The sequence below is a fragment of the Amblyomma maculatum genome, chromosome 9 (genome assembly GCF_055883805.1).
Source record: "Amblyomma maculatum isolate TAMU_Amacu chromosome 9, ASM5588380v1, whole genome shotgun sequence".
NCBI classification, from domain to species: domain Eukaryota; kingdom Metazoa; phylum Arthropoda; class Arachnida; order Ixodida; family Ixodidae; genus Amblyomma; species Amblyomma maculatum.
In genome coordinates, this window is record NC_139352.1 from 43,698,386 (window position 1) to 43,710,651 (window position 12,266).

The window sequence follows — 12,266 nt, forward strand, 5'->3', positions numbered from 1 at the left end:
ATCAGGGTCTTGGGACTGAGAGTCCAAGACAATGGAAAGAACACAGAAATAATAAATCGACTTAAGTCAACAATTAACATGACAACCAGGTTGTTAAGGCGAATAGCCAACAAAAGACACGGGGTCAAAGAGAAAGATTTGTGCCGAATTGTTCAGGCTTTTGTGATAAGCAGATTAGTGTACACCATCCCCTACCTCAAGCTAGGGGTGGCAGAAAAGAACAAAATTGAAACGATCATAAGGCAGTCATATAAAGCAGCACTGGGGCTACCCCACTGCACCCCTACGGAAAGACTTCTTAAACTGGGGATCTACAATAACACCATGGAACTATGCGAGGAACATATAATAACACAGCTAAAAAGGGTCGCCCCCACGTCCACGGGATGGAAAATCTTGGGTAAATTAGGACTACAAGATAGAATTCCGGAACGAAATGCACAAGTAAAACTGCCGACTGCAGTAAGGAACGCACTTACTATTAAACCGCTACCAAAAAACATGCACCCTGCTTTTCATGAAGGCAGGAGAAAAGCAAGAGCAAAGGCCCTTGAGGCCAAGTTAGAAGGCTCTAAATACAGTTTATGTAGACGCGGCAGAATACAAAGGAGGCAACTCTTTTGCTATCGTGGGCGTGAACGACTCGGGTAAAACATTAATGGCAGGTTGAATAAAACAAACTACTCAGAGACAGCGGAGGAGGCGGCTATCGCCACGGCGATGGTCAGCACCAAAGCGGTTACCATAATTAGCAACTCCAAATCTGCTATAAACAATTTTGCGAGGGGCATGATCTCCAGACAGAGCGAATTTTAAGATATAAAGACCGGAACCAAAAAGAGGTGGAATTAATAAGGGTGCCGGCACACTCGGGGAACAAAGGAAACGAGTTGGCTCACAGCATAGCTCGAGGTTATGTCAGCCGAGCAGTGAGCCAGGTTGATTCCCCCAATTTCTCGAGAGATGCACTAATCTCATTTCATGACTACACTAATCACTTTAAACTAGAAAGGCGGATATATCCTCCACCAGACAAGAAACTAGACAAAAGGCAGGAAGTAATCTGGCGTCGGCTCCAGACGCGTGCCTTCTTCAGCCCTTCTAAATTAGCGCACATGTACCCAGCACAATACAATCCAAATTGTTAACACTGCAGCGAAATAGCAGTATACGATCACATATTATAGAGCTGCAAAAAACCGCCGCCATCAGCGGACCTACTACCAGTCCATTCTTTTGAGCGGTGGGAGGCTATACTGGCCAGCTCAGACCCGTTAACGCAAGTTCGGGCTACTGAGTGGGCTCAAAAGGTCGCCGAGAGGAACGGACTTGGGGCCATCTAAGTGTAGCTCCCACAAATCGCCCATTGCTGACAATAAATGTTTTTCAATCCAAATCCACTTTCACTCATATACATTCCTGCCTTTCTTGCAGCGGGGTATAGGTGTACACACAAACAAGTATGACAGATACTGCGCCTTTCCTTTATTCAGAACCAATTATTATTACTTCCTTCATGCCACCCCTGCATTAGGCGACTGCCAACACCTATGTATGTGTCTGACATCTGCCCTAAAACTCCGGGTCGATTTGTCATTTCTAACATACCAATACGTGCGACCCTTAACACTTCAATTACATAATGCTCTCGAAACTGTGCATAGACTGTAAAAAATATTCGTCACTTTGACGGCCTCCCTCTACTCAGTTTTGATGGAGCGCTGACGCCAACAGAATAAACTGCCGCCGAGGAGTCAAATAGCGGGAGAGAGCGAAGGGACCAGGAGTCCTAAAAAACAAACACAATGCGCGCAGATCGTTCGCCGCCGTTTGGGTTACGTCACACAACCCGTGATCCGCATTTGGCCTATCGCAATGTTTTGTTCGGCGTCGGGCGAGACCCAGCGTGCCGCTGCGTTGACTGCGTGCGAGGTCGACGTCTCCTGCATCGTTTTCGTCGGCTTCTCGTGTTCCTTCTTCCTTTGTGTGTGTGTTGCGCCATTTTGTATTGCACTTTGCAAAAGGACGGCGTGGTTCGGAGTCAGCCCCGCACACGAAGCTGCAGTCTCCGACCAAGTCTGCCTGATTACGGTAAGTGTACTGCGTGTTTTATATTTACTTGAAGACTTTGTGGAGCTTGTGGTGTAGAATACAAGCGCGTGCGCCGAGCTTATGCGAAGCATGCATCTGAAGGCAACCGGCGTGCGCTCGTATTGTGCTCCACGTAACGACAGAAGGCTGTCCGCTAGCATTCGTTAAGGGAAAGTTGTAGGCGCGATATATTTGTATAGAGAACGTGAATTTTTCACGGGTATTTGTGCAAAGTGTGTCCATGGTTTGGTTTGTGCGGCTTAACGTCACAAATTGAAAGGTTACGTATAAGAGGTGATTAGGAAGGAGTTGCTGTGGAGATGGGGTTGTTGAATATATGTGATAATGGCGCGGCTCACGGGCAGGGTGCTCACGGCGCGATGTGCAAGTAATTTTTAAAGCGCGCATGGACCGCACGTTGGGCGTGATACAGGTGCACAAGTTAAATGGTACGTTGTTCTCGGTGATTGAAGAGCAGCAGTCAGAGAGGGCTCTCGCGTGTTCAAAAACACGAAACCCAGCAGCGGGTTGAAATATTGTGGTGTTGACCGGAGTGATGTCACGAGGCTCATATTTTCAACGTGTGCATTCGCCTATTAAAAGCACAAGACAACGCTGGCTGTTTTTTTTTTCATGTTCTGTTTTCATTATATCAAAAAGGCACGGATCAATTTTGAGTGTTTTGCTACTTTTGGTGACCGCAGACATTGAAAGAATTAACATTCGATGCCTGGAGAGCTGCCGTCTGTTTGAAGATCGTTTTATCTCTCTTTGACGCCTAGCCGCCAGGGCAGGGTATGTGGCGTGCGCGGAAAATTTGGAAGATGGCGTCCTGCTGGCGCTCATAGTCGATTTGCTCAAGCGGCGGGACCTAGCGCCCGCCTGAACACCTGCGTCCTTCGGCGCTGCTCTTGGGAGCTATCATATAACTCGTCGCTGCGGGCCACAGTGCGGCCATGGTGCCCCAGCTTGTCTTTCGTCTACCGCGTGACCACCTGCAGTCCGCAGAGAAAGGTGTTTGATAACAATACCTTCTGTCTCTTTTTGCTTTTTGCTGGGACGATGTTCGCTGAAAGCCTCAGCCAGCTCTTCTCTGTACTTAAGTAGGCGAACGTACGCGCGGAAAAAACCGCGTGTCAAGCGTTACACGACTCCAGTCAACATCACAGTAGAGCAGCCCGCTGCTGCGTTTTGCCCAGAGAGCCGTCTGCGTGGCAGCCCCGCCACCATGGTCGCATGCGCAGAGAAAGGTGTTTGATAACAAGATTTTGTCTTTCTTCGGCCGCAGGGGCATCTTCTCTTGAGCCAAAACAAAGTCAAATATAGTATGAGTTCGCAGTGCTATTACTTTTAAATAATTTTGTTTCTAGAATTAGAAGATATTGTAAACATTTTTTTTAATTAGATGGGCAAAGTTGTAGCTGTAATCCTTATGGTCTGTCAGTAGTCATTTTCCAATCGAGTCTATTTTGTGTACATATATTATTATATTTTCTTGTTAATAGATAGCCTCATTTTGTAGAGGCAGTGCTCTTGCTAGAAAAACTTCTAAATCAAGAAAGGCGGGTTGAACCATGCTGAGAGTTTTTGCTCATCTTACAACTGGGCAATTTATATTAATATAGAAACAATAGTCCTGTATGTTATTATTCTTGAGATTCATTTCATATTTGTCTGTGTACTTATGCGAAGTATGTTGCAAATCATAATTGTTTTGTGTACCCATGATGAAGTTTTATGTGAAGTAATGTGGTTTTCACATGCAGGCTCAGACATGGGGGACGAGTTGTGCTGGCAGTAGATGAAGAAGAGTGCTTTAGCATTGCAAGCACGGAGAAAGCAATGGCACTACTACTTGGAGCGTTCTTCGTGTTCAATATCTCCTATCCACCTGGCGCCCTCTTACTATGGTGTTTTTGCAGAGGTAAATGAGTTTCAAATGATGGAAAAAAATCTTTTCATCAGGTGTTGTAATTTCTGTACTGGTTACATATTTAAGACATAAGTGTTACTATAAGGATAAAGCCCTTTAGTTGCTAGGAAATAAATAGAATTTCATCTCTAGTTTTCGAGCAATTTAATCATTGCTGAGGCTTTTTATATATTGGGTTCCATAGAACAACTTGCACAATTGATATTTTTTATTTTGATGACTAGGAAAGGTGAATAAAAACTCTACACTTGGATAAACCATGCCATCATGAAACTGTTTGATGGCAATTGCTGAAGGGACTTGTAGAGCAACTGCTGGTTCATTCTTTAGTTGTGCCTGACTATCATGCGTAAAAAAATTACTTAGCAGGTATTTAGCATGGCAAGATGGCAGTCTTAATTAATTTACACTAGTAAATATCATGCATATTAGTTTTGCATTTTACATCATGTGCTTAATACATTTCTGAATTGCGTAAAAATTTCTGAAAATGTACTGTTGCACTTAATATGCACTACAACGCACAAGATGCAGTAGGAGCTATGTTCTTGGCACACACTGACTATAGCCTTGCTCACAATTTATTAATTCAGTTGAAGAAATGGATAACAGAGTTCATTTATTATTTTTACAAGGTGCATGCTCTCCCTAAATGCTCACTAATTTATTGTTGCATGGATGCCAGAACTGATTCACTCGTGATGCGTTGCAACTCGTATTGAGCATGACAGTACATTCTATTTACTTTGTTGAATAGGAAGCAACCAATTTGTTAATGAGATCTAATAGCCTCCTTTACTGAACTCTAGGTGATGTCCATGTAACTACCTGAAGGGTTTGAGTTCGTGTCCTGTGTTTTGGGCTGATATTTAAGGCTTTCACGGTAATAATGTGAAAATGTTGTTTCATTGCTGTCGCTCATCGTCATATGTAGAGGCTGCTTCGATTTATTTAGCTGCATCTCGAAGTAAGTTAAGTCTTTTGCCTTAACTGCAACCAACTACTATTGAAGATTACCCTCTTTTCCTTTTGAAGCATGTATAGTAGGAAATGATTCTGTATAGTTGAGCATATTAAGAGTGTGAACATGCATTCTGTCATCAGGACGTCCCAAACATGTTTCTCTTCACCACTTCAGCATACTCAGCCTCAAAGAAGATTATGCACTATAAACATTCAAGGCATTCTAGACAACTATATGCCAAAATATATGAGTCACATTATATATGACATAGAAATGAATTTTGAGTATGTCAAGAATGATTTTCCTTGCCCCCTCCTTTCTAATTACTCTTGCTTCGTTAGTGTTGCAAAAATGAAATAATTGTTAAACCTAGCTTGCCATTATTTTGCAGGTATATTATGGGCACATCTTCCATATATTGTTATAAACTGAAGCAAATTCCCATAATTTTTTTTCACCTTTCCCACGATTTTTTAGTAGCCTGTATCTATGCGTAATCAAAACATTAAACACTATGCTGCTCAACAAAAATATTGATTTATTTATACCACGCATTACTTTTGATTAGGATAGCACATGTTACCTCAAATATCTCCATCACTGGCCTTGGTAGAACGAGAGAAAGAAGAGGGTTTGGACGGTATGATGGATAACTGAACAAGGGTAAAGGGGGTACGCCTCAGTTCGCTGGTAGAGCCAACGTTTCCACAAGTGGACTTGTCTTCATCTAAGAACAAGGGTAAAGGGGGCAGAACTTAGTTCGCAGGTAGAGCCAACATTTCAAAAAGTGGACTTGTCTTCGTCTAAGACCAGACGAAGACAAGTCCACTTGTCGCCCTTTACCCTTGTTCAGTGCTCCATCATACCGTGTAAACCATCTTCTTCCTCTCGTTCTACAAAGGCCAGTGATGGAGATATTTGAGGTAACGTGCTATCCTAATCAAAAGTAATGCGTGGTATAAATAAATCAATATTTTTGTTGAGCATTATAGTGTTTAATATTCGATTATGCATAGATACAGGCTACTAAAAAGTCGTGGGAAAGGTGAAAAAAAAATTATGGGAATTTGCCTCAGTTTATAAGAATATATGGAAGATGTGCCCATGATATAACTGCAAAATAATGTCAAGATAGGTTTAACAATTATTTCATTTTTGCGACACTAACGAAGCAAAGTAATTAGAAAAGAGGAGGCACGGAAAATGTTTCTTGACATACTCAAAATTCATTCCCATGTCATATTTCCATGTCATGCCAGACGAAGACAAGTCTACTTATCGAAACATTGGCTCGACTTGCGAACTGAGGCGTGCCCTCTTTATCCTCGTTCAGTGCTACTTCATACCATCACTGGCCTTGCCATTTTTAGACAAATTATTGAGTATATGCTGGAACTACTCCCTGCATATCTTTACTTTCTTGTTTCTCCCACCCCTCTGCTTTTTAATGAACCATTGTTAGCAGAGTCGCTCACCAAATCAATCTAATTTATTTTACTATTCATATTTTACAGGTACTTTGGAAAAATAAACCTTTTCAAGGGCCGAGGAAAAGGGCCAGCCAGCGGTATTTCACCGAGGTCGTTGAGCCTGCTGCGGGTGTTTTTACACTGGTGAGTTGACCTTTGAATTGATCACTGTCACTGTTATGTGGCTTGTGCTACTGTGATAGCTTATAGCAGTGTCTAGAGTTAATGCACATCTACACAATGCATTAGGATTTCCTTCACTCCTCTTAGTTCAAGGAACCTCATTCCTACATGAAAGGCTTTTTAAAGAAAGTGTTGTTCAGTGTGACTTGATTGATGCACCATTAGACATGAAAGGCTAAGTTGCAAATTGTGTAGTGCATTAAGATAGAATTCATTTGTATTATAAATTCGTCTGAGAATAAGGCGAGGAAATATTCAGCGGCAGCTGGTAGTTGCTGTGGTAGTTAAAGTAAATGGCAAAAAACCCTTTACTGTGATTATTTCTTGCAGCTCCAAAAATTTGAATATCTGTAGTTGCTGAGATTTGAAGCAGGCAATGTGCAAAACGGCCAACTATGTAGCATTCAAAGGCGAAATTTCTGACCTGTGAGTTTTCCGATTCTCGATTATTTCGGCATTTTCATGGAACCACAGCAGTAGTCATAGAACCAATGTTCTAAGTTTTTCAAACCTTTTATATTCGCCGCAATGCTGCTGCAAAGAGCCGAACCACTATATAATATGCAGAGTGGAAAGTCAATAATTCAGAATTCAAGGAGGCCGAAAATGTGATCACACAGAAAATTTAATCCAGAAAGGAGCCTAATAAAAGCAAGTCTATTATCATCAGTGGGTTCATTCAGTACATACGAATGGCTGCAAGTTCTTACTGTTCTGAGATATCATCCACTGCCAAAGCTTGCACTGCTCAAAGTTCGCAGAGCTCACATGTGCTTGCTTTTTTCGCAAACACAACAATCTTGATCAATTCATCATTAAGAGATGAGGTAAATGCTTAGAATCGTTGAATAACCCTATGAAACTGACAAGAACTGCCAAGAACATACAGCATCACAGTACTTTCACCTAATGAACGCTCTGAATATTATTCAAAACCATGCGCCAAGGACCATTTTTTTCCATTTAATCTAGTGTTCTGCTTTTGCACACATTCTTAGAAATGTTCAAGAAATAATTCAGAATTGTGAGTGCCTTCGCACACATTTCTGCAGTGCAACGCAGTAGCAGTGGTGGCTTTTCACAGCTATAACTGCCATGTTTTGAAAGTGGTTAGCCACATGAGCTACAAGACTATGCAGGGAAGTGTCCCACAAAATGTGGTCGTTCAGTGAGCTCAAAGAAAAAATATGTAGCGCAAAAAGACATGGACACAAGTAGGAGAGACATGCAGTGCAAGAAATGTTTATTTTAGTAAAGAAGTGTTATTATACCTTCATATCACAGTGGACCATCAGGCATGCACTAGCAAAGCGTATCTGACAGATACACAAGTTCCCTTGACAACAGTGCGACCGATGGCTTGCTTGCATAATTTTCTTTCGAAAGGGACGATCCACTGGGCTTCAATTATTTCACGTACTAACCTGTTTTTATGCACTTTTAAAATCACATGTTTTCTGAGATTGGGAATGCATTCACACACATGGAATTGGGTCGATAAACCTTTCCCGCACATGCTCTTAATGCCCAGCCCATGGTCCCAAAGCTTATCACTCAAGCATCTGCCCACTTGTGCTACATATTGTTTGCCACAGCCCATAGGAGATATAAGCTGGATAGACAACATTTTCAGTGCAATAAATGGATTTTTCTTCAAGCCTCATTGTGCAGCTAACTGCCTTATTGAGTTTTGAAAACGTTTTCGTGCACAGATGACTCAACTTATAAGGAGCCGAAAAATAGAACTCTGCCACTGTGTTGCTGGGCTCAAAAGAAAATAGCGCAGTGATCTAGCAGCAGAGCGGGTTTTTCGGCTCCTAACAAGTTGAGTCGTCTGTGCACAAAACTTTTTCAGAGCTCAATAAGCCGGTTGGCTGCTGCACAAGGAAGCTTGGGGAAAATTTTGTTTATTGCTCCGAGAATGTTCCCTACCAAATTCCTCTCCCATGTGGCAAACAATATGTAGGAGAAATGGGCAGATGCCTGAATGATAAGCATCGGGACCATGGGCTGGATGTAGAAGAGCATGTGCGGGAAAAGTTTGTCGACTCACTGCCATGTGTGTGAATGCATTTACCATCTCAGAAAGCTTGTGGTTTTAAAAGTGCATAAAAACAGGTTAACACGTAAATTAATTGAAGCCCAGTGATTGTCCCTTTTCAAAGACAATTATGCATGCAGCCCTTTGGTCGCACTTTGTCGAGGGAACTTGTGTATCTGTCAGAAATACTTTGCTAGTGCATGCCTGATGGCCCACTGTAATATGAAGGCATAAAAACCTTTCTTTACTAAAATAAACATTTGTTGGAAGTTCGCACTGTGTGTCTTGACTGTGTGTCCATCTCTTTTTCTGCTATGCTTCTTTCCTTTTATACCATGAACCAACAAGCCCAAGCATCTACGCTTGAGTAAACTCACAGTGGCAGGTTTAATTTGAGTCTTAACTTCGTCTAAGCCCATGTTTGCCCTAGGCTTGCAGAACCACTATAGCCATTGTCATCGATTACTGCTTGTCGTCTATGTAAACAATGTGCTGAGACAGTCAAGCATCAGAACGGAAACAAAACTGCGAATCTCTTGCTCCACCATGTTGGCAATTGGAAGTTTATGTAAAGTCATGTTTTGTACAAAATTTGATTTTTCTAACCTTCCTGCAGCCCTAGTGAATCTGAAAAATTTGTTGTCGGTCTTGCGGCGGTTGCAAACGTTCCTTGCGGGAGGGACAATTTTGTTTCTCGGAGCTGGCCAGTTGAGTGAGATGGTACTGATGCATTCAACTAAGACTGTGCCTAAATTGCAGCATATGAAGTGCCCCATAAGTGAAAGTTTGACCTCGAGTAATTTTAAGCGTTTCTGTTCTTTAACTGAAAGAATCAGGCAAAGGAAAAAAAGTGACCAATATAGTTGCCTTCACATGGGAAACATAAAAGTAATTGCATGAATATAATCTCAATGGCTTAGAGATGAAATGGTAATGAAGTGAGAAAATGAAGCCATTCCTTCCGACAGCATAAAATGTTTACCTGAACTACGGTACTATAAAGAATTTGACTGTCATCTCAATTTTTGTGGTTCATCTCTGTTCAAATTGTTTATTTTCTAAGGCTTTGGAAAATAACAGCTGGGATAAGTGGACTTGGAAACTGGAATGTCGGGCTAGCTTGACAAAATCACAATCTCTCGCAGAATCAGGGAAGAGGCTGGACAAAATGACTCAAAGTTCATAAATACGAATTGGACAGATTTCTGTTGTCTCACTTTATAGAAATTACTGGAATGCAATGATGGTAACAGAAGTTGCCCACGTGTTGAATGTTTGTATTTTTTATATCCGAAGTTAGTTTCAGCATATGTTGGATGCTTTTCTTATGGCCCCATATTGTTTTATTTAAATACCCTTAATATGATCATGTATCTAATATGAGTATACGTCATATTCTGTTTTCTAGATACACCATGCATGATTTTGGGAAGAATCTGCGAGCAGCAAGCTGCAAGTTCAAAGTGTATTTTTACATTACATTTTAGTGCATTTATAACAATAAAGGTTGTTTTGAAAGCGCTAATTTTTGTGTCTTCTTTAAAGATATTCTGCGAGTCAGTCTGCAGCTTGACAGCAGCAGCAGTGGAAGTCCTTGATTAAAAATAAAAAAGAACAGATCCAAATGACAAAGAGAAGCAGTTGAACTTTGTTCTTGAGGCTCGATTTCAGAGCGGCACAAAATTTAACTTAAATTTTGCTCAGCTTCTTACAACCGAGGCTTTAGGAAATTCTAAATAAATGTGTTTTAGATTCAAATAGCTGAAATGATATTGACGGATTCTTATAGGTTTATATTGATGCTTAAATATGCTTTATGTTGAACGATAAAAAATGTTGAACTGATGCTGTACTGTACAAAAAAGTGCTTAATGTCATTGGACCATGAAGTGAAAACATGTCGAGTTGTCATATTGACGCTTTAAATGTATTTCAAACTGACACAGCAACCGTCAATATGACGGCACATTGTACAATGGCACATTGATGACTCCGTTGTATTCCTGGTTCACAAGCAGTACGTCAAAATGATTAACAACTCCATCATGTGGGAATGACAGCCAGCCATCATACTGACGGCATAAGTGTATTATACCAAATAATGAAATGAACCGTCATTTGTGAATGACGATCAACGGTCATATTTACAACTTAAGTACATTATATCGAAATGAAGAAATGCACAGTCATTTAGAAATGATGGTCAATTGTCATATTGACGGTTTAAATGTATTCCAGTTTGACAAGTAAACATCAAAATGACTAAAAGCACCATAAGTTGAAATGACGGATAATGCTTGGAAATAGAGCTGCCAAGAATTTTCCGTCATTTTGACCAATTTTTTTTTACAGTGGCGCAACCAGTCGTTTGGAGAGCGCACAGGTGCGGCTCTAGGCAAATGGAAGGCAGCCAGGTGTTGCCGTTTGTTGTGGAAGTTCAGGTTGCCGTTGCGAGTTACCTATTGGGACCTCAAGGTAAGGATGACGACGTATTCAGCTGGGAAATGCGCCGATGTTACCCCCAGAAATGGGTGATGGCCTGACAGTGACATGTTTGGTCAGTGCACCGATTTCATATGCGACTATAGTATAGTGCTAGCGAAAACCAAATGTCTTTCATGGCATAGGCAAGTAGCTAAGCTCGTGTTTCGATTGAGGCGGTTACGCTTCATGCATTGCATAAGGCGCCGAATCCACTCCAAAAATTGTTTTTCCGCCAGCCGATAAAACTAGGATAGGAAAGATGAATCTGCCCGCAACCTTTTTTCACCACAATCCTTCTTTTTTCGTTTTGCCCTGTAGTTGAAAGCACATACATAATACTGCATTCGCAACTAACCAGGCGTGAATTAGGCAGCCAGCCATTTCCAGCAGTGCAGGTTAATCAGGGCAGACATTCATTGAAATTCAGTGATATGAACGAATAGGAATAAGCAAAAAAGGACTTGATATTTAACATTTCTAAAGAATTACCGAGATAACAGATGACTACGAGATACGTTTATGTAGTGTGACATATACGTATTTTCCGTCGCTTACAGACCACGTCTTGGAAGTGTTACATGTTTTTGTCTTTTTTTTTTTGTAATTATCTTAGCTGCCACAAGGACCGGCAGTATGAAGTTGCTCTTGGCGGTGCCCGGAACATAAATCTTCTTGATAACTCAGTTGCTACCAGAAAGTTTGCACAGATTCCATGTGCAATTATGCCTTTTTACAACTCCTTGAGAGCCCTACAGGTATCCAGTGCAATGTAACAACCCTGCTCGACACTTTCATAACAAACATCAGTGATGATCTGCTGACACCAGGTGTGCTGGCGACCGAAATCAGTGATCACCTCTCCATATACCTCTTCGGTAAAAATTCCTTCGCGGGTAGAATCCTCGATCAAAAGCGAATAGAAAGAAACGTCACCTTGTTTGGGCGCCAGCCCGCTCAGGCGTGCCCGGAAACGAGGCGGCACACAACCTAGCCCGAGATCTCACACACCGGGTTGGTGGTGGTGGTGAAAACGTTTATTGTTCTATGTACAGATAGGCATAGACACGGGGTGGGATGCCTATAGACAGGCACTCCATTGGC

At 41.6% G+C, this 12,266-nt stretch overlaps 1 long non-coding RNA gene across 1 annotated transcript; it reads left to right on the plus strand.

The window, feature by feature from the left end:
• Positions 1-3,864: 3,864 nt before the first annotated feature.
• Positions 3,865-10,209, plus strand: LOC146178956 (uncharacterized). Its single transcript, XR_014700901.1, has 3 exons — positions 3,865-4,015; positions 6,503-6,601; positions 10,090-10,209. It is a non-coding gene; the product is annotated as an uncharacterized LOC146178956 (long non-coding RNA).
• Positions 10,210-12,266: the final 2,057 nt, after the last annotated feature.